Source organism: Artibeus jamaicensis, unplaced genomic scaffold, assembly GCF_021234435.1.
Source record: "Artibeus jamaicensis isolate MK-2021 breed Jamaican fruit bat unplaced genomic scaffold, CSHL_Jam_final scaffold_1964, whole genome shotgun sequence".
Lineage (NCBI taxonomy): Eukaryota > Metazoa > Chordata > Mammalia > Chiroptera > Phyllostomidae > Artibeus > Artibeus jamaicensis.
In genome coordinates, this window is record NW_026522030.1 from 70496481 (window position 1) to 70508759 (window position 12279).

The 12279-nt window shown below is 38.9% G+C and overlaps 1 protein-coding gene and 1 pseudogene across 3 annotated transcripts in view; one reads left to right on the forward strand and one right to left on the reverse strand.

Moving 5' to 3' along the window:
* FANCC (FA complementation group C) overlaps positions 1–12279 on the forward strand; it is a 305923-nt gene that overhangs the window by 60674 nt on the left and 232970 nt on the right. The gene's annotated exons all lie outside the window — the stretch shown is intronic.
* On the reverse strand, positions 5047–5905 carry LOC119040348 (lupus La protein homolog; annotated as a pseudogene).

Sequence of the window (12279 nt, forward strand, 5' to 3'; positions counted from 1 at the left end):
TTTTGAGGTCCTACCAAATGGATGGGGTTAAACCTTTTGAGAATTACCAGACCAAAAATACAATTCTTGGGGTATGACAAGGAATGAGCTGTAGCACTTTATTAAGATTTAGGCTAGGCACATACATACATAATCATGCTGTTTCTTGAGATTACCTTGCCCCTAAATGAGTGGTCTTGAAACGAGGGAAGGGAGGGAAAGAGAAAGACCAGGCTCCCTGTGACAGGAAGAAGAGCATCTGTAAGAGGAAAGGTTTAGAGAAAAGTTTGCCCATGGAATTAATGCCAGAAGCCACATGGTACTGTTAGAATATCCTGCAGTCTCAGTTGAGTTGAAAACTTCTTCAAGAACAAACAAACCCAGCATCAAAAAAACTTCATAGATGTGAAAGGAGATCTCCCCTATGAAATTCTTAGTTGGCATTGGAAATGAATACTATCTTGGGTGTAGAGTTAGGGGGAGACCCAATAAAAGCTTTGTATTTAATTTCCTGGTGGTTGAGGAGTTCACGTACTAGACTTGGAAGCATACGATACCTCATATACAACCAACGGGAATTATCTTCTCTGTCTGGAGACACCAAGCATCTGGCTGTCTAAATTTATGAAATTGTAACTCAGGGAACTGATTGATTTTATTATATAGGGTGTGAGGGCTGTGGCTGCTGCCAGATGTAATTGAGATCCATTCTTGCCTTTCTCACTGTGTTCCTGCTATTTCTGATCCTTATGCTCAGAAATGTCTAGAGTAGGTTTTAGTTTTGTTAGGCCAAGGTTGCTCCTGTTACCATGGCCTTTTTTATTTTAAATAGACTTTCTAAAAGAGCAGTTGTGGCTTCACAGCAAAATTGGGTAGAAAGTATCCACCTCCACTATGTTCCTTTCCCTGACACATGTACAACCTCACCCTATCAACACCTGGTATAAGAGTTGTACATTTGTTATCATTGATGAATCTACATTGATATGTCAATCATCCAGAGTTCATTGAGTACCCTCTTATTGTGGTACATTTTATGGGTTGAGAGAAATGTGTAATGACGTGTATCTACCATAATAGTATTATACAGAGTTGTTTCACTGCCCTAACAACCTTTGTGCTGTCTATTCATCCTTCTCCACTTTTTAAAATTTTAATAAATTACTTGATGTACCAGTTCTGTTAGAATTCTGTACCTGTGCTAAACTGTTGAACTGTACTTTGACCATGATATACAATTCAGAGAAATTCTACTTATATAAGGACTGGTGATAACTTTTGTTTGTTTTTTTTCTCCCCTTTCTCCAAATCATGGCAAATCAGTGACCATATCATGAAAAAATAAGAGATATTCTTTTATTTCCTGAGATTTCCTTGATGGTCTGCTAATCAAAGATAATTCTGGGCAAGAGATATAAGTAGTAAGGTTTTGCTCTAGACCCACAGTGATGGAAGAAAATTTAAAAATGGTTCCTGATCTCTTGCAGGTAACAGTTATATTTTCCACAGATCCCATATACATAATCTTCCTGGCTATGCTTTACTAAAAGACTATATATTAAAATACTCTCAAGTACCTTAATGAATATGCTGATCATTTTCTCTTTGCTGCACCCCTTCTTGAGGAATCGGCCCAGAGTAGACCACCAGTCTTTGTAGGATGAGGGGTTGACTGAGTAGAAATCAATGTGGAGACTCCATTGTCTAGAGCCAATTAGATTCTCTGCCCTGAGAATAGTACCTGTGAGATACTGAGTTCACTAGGTGATAATGAATCCTTGGGCTGAAAGATCATGTTGTGTTGTGACCAGGTTCTTAACCACACCATAAAAACCATGTTCAAGATAGGGAGAAGGAAAACAACAGAGAAACTAGTCTATAGAAAGAAGCTGTAGAGTGTCGCAGACATGTGGAGACCCGTAAGAGACGGTGGCAGGAACTTCTAGTCAGTTTTTATTTGGTAGCTAATGTGTGTTTTCTTTCCTTGGGTATTCGTGAGGTCTTTTCATTGTAGCCTTTTCATAGGAACTGCTCCACCCCCACCCCCATTTGATTTGAGCTAGTTGTATTTGTTTTTGGTCAGCAACCAAGATACAGTACCAGTAGAATCTAGTATAACAGAGTTTTGTGTAATTAAGGTCGTGAAGACTTTTGGGTTGCGAGACACAAAAGGGTAGAAAACTAAGGTCTGATTATCAGTGCAGAATAAGTGTAAGTTGAGGTAACTTTAAGTTGATTGATTTTTTTCACCTGTAGGCATTCATTAACTCAGTAACATTCGTTAACTCATTAACCCTTCTCATAACCTCAGGTAGAATACTGAACTAGTTGCTAGAAGACCTAAATTCTGTTTTTGTTGGGATTCTAACCACATGCATGGTGTAAGGAAGGTATTTCATTCCTCTGCACCCTCTTTTCTACTCTATGAAGTGAAAGGGTCGGGCTGGATCACTGATTTCCAACCTATACCTCCTGCACTCCTTGAAGGTGATATTAACAGGTTTCAAGGCTTAAGACATGGTGGGGGACACCATTTAGACTAGTGTTGATGAAATGGAAGGTTTGAACCATTTTAGGAATCTTTTTCTTCCATATGATATTCTTGACAATGTATTAATGATGAAGGTCAAAGAAATCAAGCTACTTACCACACACTTGTTATAAATTAAGTAAATATACTTATTTTTCACTTAATGACTTTAATTTATTTCTATAGATGCTGTCACTAAGTGAAAAGTAAGTAAAGAAAATATTATTTCTATTAATTTTTGAAAGATTTTATGTATTTATTTTTAGAGAGGAAGGGAAGGAGAAAAGGACAGAAATAGCAATGTATGGTTGCCTCTCGTGAGTCCCCCGCTGGGAACTGGCTTGCAACCCAGGCATGTGCCCTGACTGGGAATCGAACCGCGATCATGTGGTTTGCAGGCCCGGACTCAATCCACTGAGCTACACTAGCCAGGGCTATTTCTATTCATTTTAATAGAAAAAGTTATGAACTGTTTTATCCCAACCCAAGGTACCCACCCATTTTCCATAAATAGAAAAATTTATTTTTGAGTAACGAAAACATTTTTATGTAAGTCATAAACAATAATTTGAAAATTAATAAATACAGTTTGTACATAAAATATAATTAAAAGTTGCTTTGTTGCCTCAGTAAAGAAAGGGAAAGCTTGACAGGATGTGGGGGTAGAGGAGGGAATGGGTCTTCCTTGGGAGGACAGGGTCTCCCCCGTGCATTCAATATCTGAAGTGCTTAGCAACCATTTTTTCCCTCTGGGCTTTGTAGAAGATGAATCTTTAGGTCCCTTCCCCCCAAAAGCAAGATGTCAATTTGCTTCCCTTCTTGTAGTCTATAATTTCTATATCTTCTTGAAAGATGCTATATTAGTTTCCTGAGGCTGCTGTAACAAGTTATTGCAAACTTGATGGTTTAAAACAACAGAAGTTTATTCTCTTTGACTAGAATTCTGGAGCTGGAAGTCAAAACCCTGGCAAGGCTGAGTCCCCTCTAGGGAACTCTAGGACAAAAACTGGTTCTTTTCTCTTTCAGTTCTGGTGGCTGCCAGCATGGCATTCCTGGGCTTGTGGCCACATCCCCTGTGGCTTGTTTTCACAGTGTCTCCTCCTCCATGCGTCTGTCCCCAAACTGCTACTTCCTCTCTTATAAGGATACATAGGATTGCATTTATAATCCAGGATAAGTATCTTTTTTCAAATCCTTAACTTAATCACATCTTTTGCTATATTAAGTGAATATGAATTTACACTTAAGGTAATAAACACAGGTTATGGGGACTAGGGTATGGCATATATTTGGGGCGGGCACCGTTTATCCTACTAACGGATGGGGTGGGATGTTAGAATCATTTTAAGTCTTTTGTTTCATATCATGTTCTTGACAAGAAACTGCTATATTGAGTAAATTAGTGAGTCTGTTCTTTATCCGTAACCATAATATGAAATATTATGTGATTTACTTAGTGTGCTATGTGGTGAAAAGGCCATTTAATGAGGGGGAAAATGAGTTATTGTCCAAAAAGGGTATATATTTTTAAGAGCTCTTATGGCAAGAAGTCATCATGTGAACTCTGTGTTTGCCTTCTACACTTTATCCTAAGGCTGTCTTCCAGCAGCAACTAGAGCTTTTGTTCCTTCACATATGGCAAGGAGAGTCTTTTTGCAGTAGCTCCTGTGTGAGTGACAGAGTGTGAGGTGAGCATGGGTGAGGGAGTGACATTAAGGACCAGATAATTTTTTATAGTGGGGGACAGTCCTGTGCTTTGTAGGGTGTTCAGCAGCCCTTCGTCTCTACCCACTGGATGCCAGTAGCACAGTCCCCACTTCGTGACGTCCAAAAATGTCAAACTCTGGAGGGTCAGGGTTGAGAACCTCTGTTTTAACCCATTTAGAGCCCATTCTTGTCTCGCCAAAGTCTGCTCACTTGGAAATTTTGGTCTTGATAAGAGGAAGGTAGAAAATGGACAGTGAAGAGGTTAACTGCAATGTCTACTTCACCTGAAATTCTAGAGAGGACCAAAATTGGGTCAAATGTAGCAGACTTACTAATTTTGGCTAGACCCCTCTCAGTATGTTTTAACATTATAGTCTTTTATATGGTGACAACTAAAACCCAATTCATTTTGCCTTTTAAAAAAGTTCTGTGGGCCTATTAATCCCAGGTTGGGTCTTTTTCTGCTTTAGTTGATCAGTCAGTTGCTCTTTATCTTAGCACTTGTCTCTGTATAACCTCATTCCTTTTCTTTTTTTTTTCTTGCTCTTCTTATATAGTATATTTTTATTTGTACTAATAAATTCTCATATTACAAAGGCGATTTGGTACAAGAATCTTTCTTTTGATATTTGAATTATCTGAAATAACAAACTACATTAAAAAAGTCCTCATTTGGATAACAAAAAAAGACAAGCTAAATAAACAACAAAAAAATTCCTTTCTTACAGGTGGACATTGAAGTGGACCTAATTTGATTTTCTTTTTGAAAGCCTTCAAAGACAAAAGCAGCTGAAAACCCAATGAAGATAAATAAAAAATTGTTTACTAAACTACTGGTCTCCAGCACCATTTTTCGGTTGCTGCTGTTTTGATGCAGGCTCTTCTTTGTCTGTTTCTTCTCTTGCTCTTTTTCCTGGTCCAGCTGCACCATTTTCATCACGTTTATCATCACTATCAAATTTAGTCCCCTTGCCCTGACACTGTAGTTTTCCTTTAGCAGACCCCATCTGGACAGCTTTATTTCCCTTTCCTTTCACTTTAAATCTGTGACCCTTTGACTTCCATTTGTTTAGGGATTCTTGTTGATCTGTGATGTTTTTCAACGCTTCTTTTTCCACATCTCCATGTAGTACTTCCCATGTCACTACTTTGTTCCTTAGTTGTAAGTTACTATTATTTGCATCTTAGGCTTTATCCAGTGCTTCCTTAGCTTTTTCTTTAAATAGAATTTATTCCCACTTTTGCTCTTGTGACAAAGTCTATCCTTTTATTTCACTATGATTTGAGAAAAGGATATGCAGATCTTTTCTACAGGTCTGATTATCTAGGTCCCCCAAAAATTTCAGCAAGCAGCCAGTCTTTTCTTGTACACATTTGATTTCAGCATTTTCTGCTAGCTTTTGTTTTTCTTCTTGCTCTTGTTTAGCTTGTAATTTACCTTACACTTTATTTTGCTTTCTTTTCTTTATTTCTTTTTTTTCTTTTGCAAAGTAATCTTCCTTGAAAAGCATTAGCAGATCTGTTTCTTTGTACTTTTGTCCAGGGGTCTCACAAACTTTTTAAGGGCTCAATGCTAACCTCATTCTTTTTCAACAAGTCTGTCCCCAGAGGTTTTTACATTCAGCAGGACTCACCCTCCCTGTGATACTGCCCTCGTTCTCCTCGCCCAAGGGCATTGGCAAACACCATTGTTGTGCAGAGTGCACATTTTGCTTGAGGTTTATGCACTAGAGCACTGTGATTGAAATTTTTCTAAAGTATCATTTTTCTTTTCCTGTGAAGTAATTGAAATAGAATACTGACACATTTATTGTTTTGTAGTTTTTATAATTTCCAAGTTAACAAGTTTGTATTTTTATAGGCATCAGATGACTGCTATTTGGGGGTGCATGTTATTTCTTCCCTCACTGTGCTGTGTAGAGGATCTCTTCTCTGTTTCCATGTGAGTGCTCCTTCTGCAAGGGAAACCCTGACCAGTTCTGGATGAGAGGGTGTGCAGTGGGATTGGGAATATATATAAGCTGCTGCTTTTTCGTCATGCCTAAGACACAATAAAGGTTATATAGACAATGGCTCATAAATAGAGTGCCCTCACCAAACCAGTAAAATATAACAAAGCTAAATGACATCTCAGGCTAGAATTTATATGAATTATTTCAGTGAGCCTGTCAGGGTTTTTGTAATTGGCAGTACCTAGAAGCTTCATGAAAGCCAGGAAGGGGGATCCCTAAAGAACCCTGTTTTTATTATAGCTTTAGTTGTATTTGTGTGAATACAGCATAGCAAAACAGTCAGCTCTACACTGATGTTACTTAAAATATCCCATAAATTGTCTTTGCCCATGTTATTTTCTTCTTTAATCTATTTTGCTAGTAGTTCATTTGGCCTCCAACTTTGCCGGTCTAGATCCTCTGTATTTATTTTAAACTTCTTAAGGGGGAGGAGGACTGTTATATTTCACCTCGAAAGGTGTTTGCAAAAGCACTATTTCCCAGTCTTAATATTGTGCATTGTAGGGCTTAAAATTTGGCCTTAGGCATATTCTTCCCAGACCTGTGAGAACTACTACAGCTTCTCCCCTCGAGTTTTTCTCTGCCCCTTGGAAAATAGGGAGGGGAAGAGCTCTAGATATAGCAGTAGTCATTAGGATAGCTGAAGTTGCATAGGAAGGAAGGAGGATGTTAGCAGTAGCAAGACTTATGTTACTGTGGTTATTAAAACAAAAATGGGGGAAGCAAGGAGGAGTGCTGTTTCATTCTCAGAAGGTATTGGCAAAAGCCCTAGTTTTAAAAGAGAAAGAAACAGCCAGTTAGGTTGAAATGATTTGAAGTCCACCCCCTCACAGCCATTTTTCTGCAGCCAGGGTTATCAGTTGGGTAGAGGTGGGTATATAGCCGTTTTTCAATAAATGGACTAAAATGTCCCTTGAAACTATTACAGTAGGTGGTGCTCTTGTGCCATAACATAACTGTTTTTAGAAAGGTTTTGAAACTGGTGGCTAGTTCTAGGGTCTGTTTCCCTGTTGATCCCCTGGGATGACTGCAAGGCACACAGTGTGGATAGCGTCATCTGGGTGGTTTTGGTGATTGGGTTTTTCTGTCTGGAAATGTGGAGAATTCTGGTCTTTACCTTTTCTAGCTTGTTTGAGCTCTGCTTTCCAAGGGAAGCTAAATGAGAGGTTTACTCAACCTTTGTTTAATTGTAGCTTTAGTCCTTATCTGAACAATATTTGTGTTGTATGTTACCACAGACCATATTTCCCCCATTGCAAATCATCTGTGATCCTCTAAATCAAGTTTCTTTCCATATAACTCAGGCTATTATTCTTGTTTCTTTTTCTTTTTTCCCCCTTTAGCTTCAGACAAGATGCAGTAGAATGAAATAACATGTGGTAGAGAAATTGTAAGTAATGAAGAAATATAGATGAAAAATTTTGAGTTCAAATAGCAGCTAGTAAAAACTGTAGCAGACAGTGAACCCTGTTGGCATCAGCCCCTTTGCTCACTTCTTTTACTATGTAATGAGTTTCTCTGTCTGAAGTTGGTGAACAGAGGCATCCAGTAAAGTTCCCATTTGGTGCTGTTGGTAGAAGCCTGGCGGAAAAGGAAAAATTTAAAGCCTAAACCTGAACACACATTCCAGGGAGGTCAATCTCTTGTTGCCACAAGTTGCTGGAATCATTTAGGGGGTCTTGTTTTTTGGAAAGTTTCTTGGGGTTGTCTCTATTTTGAAAGGTAGTTGCTTTACCTTGTACCTTTAAGGAAGAGGCAGAATGCCTGTGGGACTCTGTGTCCGCCTGTGTGTGATGGTCTGAGCTCCCGATTCCCTGTGGTCTCTGCAGGCTGCCAGGGCTCAGTGAGCTCACCGGTCCGGCTGCTGTGCGGGCAGCTGCCCTCATCTAGAGGTCGCAGAGCTCTGCGACCCAACAGATCCAATGTGTGTTCAGGGTGCTCTCTGGTAACTTTTGAAATTTTTTTCTTATAATTAATATTTTTAGTTTGTGTGGATTTTTTAAATCGATTTAATTTTCTGCTTACTTATTTATTTACACTATCTCAGTATTTAGAATGTACTTTTAATCTGAAAATACGTATTTCTTGAACATTCTTAGTTTATCTCTTTAAATATTCTTAGCTTCAACTCTTTAAATACTGCTTTTTTTCCATCCTCTTCAGTTTCTTTTTGCTCCGACGCTTTATAGATGTTTGTGGAGCTGTTCTTCATGTTTCTTAACTACTCTTTCATATTTCTCTTTTTATTCTGAGTTGCAGTCTGAGTGAATTCCTAAGTCGTAGCTTCATATTTACTGGTTTGGACTTCAGTTCTATCCAGTCTAATAAAGTACCTTGTGTACTGAGTTTTTAATGTTAGTAACTATTTTTATTTACATAATTTTCAATTAGTTCTTTTTCAAACATCTCTTCTTGTTTTAATTTTGTCTTTTTGTTTTATAATTTCTAACTGTTTTAAAATTATCTGAATAACCCAAGGACTTCCGGCCAAGATGGAGGCGTAGGTAGACACACTGTACCTCCTCGCACAACCAAAATAAGGACAACGATTTAAAAACAAAAAGTAACCACTACTGACAGAAAATCAAACTGTATGGAAGTCTAACAACCAAGGAGTTAAAGAAGAAATATTCGTTCAGATCATTAGGAGGGGCAGAGTTGGGCGGCCGGCAGAGAGGGCTGTTGGCAAGGCAGTGGCTGGTGGACCCAACGAAGTGGCAGATTGTACAGGGGCATGGCAGGCAAGGCAGCTGGTGAACTGGGCAGTCCCACATTTGCGCACAGATAAACCAAGCGAAACCGGGGAGCAAGACAGACCCCGCAACCCAGGGCTCCAGCGTGGGGAAATAAAGCTTCAAAACACAGATTGAAAATACCTGTGGGGTGCCAGGATAAACTCTCAGCCTCACAGGAGAGTTCATTGGAGAGACCTACAGGGTCCTAGAACATACACAAACCCACCCTCATGGGAATCAGCACCAGAAGGGCCCGATTTGTTTGTGGGAAGCAGGGGAAGTGACTGAAATCTGGCAGAGAGCAGAGCAAGTGCCATTATTTCCCTCTTAGACCCCTGCCCCACAGACAGCATCACAACCCAGCTACTGCGTGAACCCGTCCAGGTGAACACCTAACGGCTCTGTTCCTTACTATGCAACAGGTGTGTCAAGATAAAAAAAAAAAAAAGTCCCAAACAAAAGAACAGATCGGGGCTCCAGAGAAAATACAGCTGAGCAATGAAGAGGTAGCCAACCTGTCAGATGCACAGTTCAAAACACTGGTAATCAGAATGCTCACAGAATTGGTTGAATTTGGTTGCAAAGTAGATGAAAAAATGAAGGCCATGCTAAGTGAAATAAAGGAAAATGTACAGGGAACCAACAGTGATGAGAAGGAAAATGGGACTCATATCAACAGTGTGAACCAGAGAAAGCAACATCCAATCAAAAAAGAAGGCACAAGAATTCAAAAAAGTGAGGACAGGCTTAGCAACCTTCAGGACATCTTTAAACGTTCCGACATCTGAATCATAGGGGTACCAGAAGGAGAAGAGGAAGAGCAACAAATAGAAAAGTTATTTGAACAAATAATAAAGGAGAACTTTCTCAGTCTGACAAAGGAAATAGACTTCCAGGAAGTCCAGGAAGTCAGAGAGTACCAAAGAAGTTGGATCCAAGGAGGAACACATCAAGGCACATCATAATTAATTACCCAGGAATAAAGATAAAGAGAGAATCTTAAAAGCATCAAAACAAAAGGAGACAGTTACCTACAAAGGAATGCTCATCAGACTGTCAGCTGACTTCTCAAGAAACCTTACAGGCAAGAAGGAGCTGGAAAGAAGTATTCCAAGTCATGAAAGGCAAGGACCTACATTGAAGATTACTCTATCTGGCAAAGCTTTCATTTAGAATGAAAGGGCAGATAAAGTGCTTCTCAGATATGGTCAAGTTAGAGGAGTTTATCATCACCATACTCTTACTGTATGAAATGTTAAAGGCACTTATCTAAGAAAAAGAAGATAAAAAACATGTACAGTAAAATGACAGCAAACTCACAATTATTAACAACCATACCAAAAACAAAAACAAACTAAGCAAACAACTAGAACAGAAACAGAACCACAGAAATGGAGATCACATGGAGGGTTAGCAACAGGGGAGTGGGAGGGGTGAGGGGGAAAAGGTACAGAGAATAAGTAGCATAGATGGGAGGTAGAAAATAGACAGGGGGAGGGCAAGAATAGTATGGGAAATGTAGAAGCTAAAGAACTTATATGTATGACACGTGGACATGAGCTAAAGGTGGGGAATGTGGGTGGGAGGGGGTGTGCAGGGTGGAGGGGAGTGAAGGGGGGAAAATGGGACAATGGTAATAGCCTAATCAATAAAATATATTTAAAAAATAAAATTTTCTGAATATACTTATTTTGTTCAACTATCTTATAATATTAATTTCATCTGAAGCAGTTAGTGGTCTGATGGCTGATTTTGTTATTTGCCTGTATTGGCATTAGATTTTTTTATATACTTTAGAACTTTGGTTGTGAATAAGATTTTTTTTTAGTCTTCGTTTATTCATGTATTTTCCATTCCTCTTCCTCCCTTTCTGCTCACTTGTCCCTGTTTAGCAATTTTATTGTCTTTCTGGCTTACATGGAACCCTAGTCCAGAACTGCTGTGGTGGTTTGCTTTCTCAGGCAATCGGGCTGCTTCATTGAGTTTCTGATCACTGGATGGCCTGTGTCCTACACTCCGCCCAAGGCCCCAGCTCCATATGAATCCAAGAGTTGCCAACCTTCTTTCAGGAATGGGGGAGCTCTCCTCCAGTGATCACATTTGACCCTCCCTTCAAGCAGTGACACTAGGACTCACTTTGTCTTTTGTAGGTTACATTTAGCCTCAAAACCTTGTAGGACTCATACTTCCAGTTTTGGTGCCTGTTTTTGGATCCTGACCTTAGGGCGCTCAAGGCTTTAACTCCAAGGACTTACTTCTCTATGTTTCTGCCCTATATCTGTTGCACAGAAATGCGTATATTATTTTTGATCCTGCCTTCATCCTTTTAGTTTTCTTATGTTTCCTCTCTTGTTGCTGTGTGTTTGGGGTAGAGAGGATCCATTAAAGAGTGAATTTACTGTGCCATCTTAACTGGAAGTCATGTGGGCTGAGGGTTTCAAGGAAATAAAGTGAGATATTTGGTTTTACATAGTACTAAAGACTAACCACAAAAATGCTTTTCTGTGTTAGTTCAGTGACCCCGAACAGTTATTTAAACTCTTTCTGAGGCTGGCAGCCCAAAAAGATGAGTGGGATTAAACAGGTGGGATTTATTAAAATGGCATGGCTCTCTACAACAATTTTATCTTTTCTTTTTCATTTGGTGGTAATTTAAAAAATTCAATTGTTTCCAAACACCTAAGTGTTAACTAATTAGTATCTTAAGATATTAGTGCCTGCAGTTGTGTTTGTATTGGCTCAAAGTTGCACTACTTTTAAATATTGAAAAGTGAATCGAGGTGAAAATGTAAATAATGTGCTTGAGCTGAATGAGAGATTGCTGTTTCATAGTAGTTCAAAAAAGTATTGGGAAAATTTTGTCATCCTCAGCATATGGTAGGACCAGCAAACTTAAGAGAAGCTGTCAGTAGCTGCCAGTACCAAGGTCACCTGACTGGTTCAAGTGAGGCTCAGTAACCAGTATCATTGATCACACTGAATTCGTTTTGTCAATCGAAATTTTATTCATTTTGTAGATTTGCTTGTGTTGTGCTTTTAAAAATATCTGTAATTATAAAGTTATAAGTACAATATGTACTTTGATAGTTTTATGTTTGTTAGTATTTAATAGAATAATGATTTTAGACAACTCTAGGAATTCTCAAGAGTCTTTTTCTTCAAGTTTGAGAAACTAGAATCAAAAGTAACTTAACTCTTCCTATGAGGTATAGTAGCATTCTGTGTTTGAGTTTGATGTTTTTGCCTCGTTCACTCTGCTCATACGTCATGATTTTGCTTAGCTAAGGCATCATTTCTGTCTGGAAGTGTCTGACAC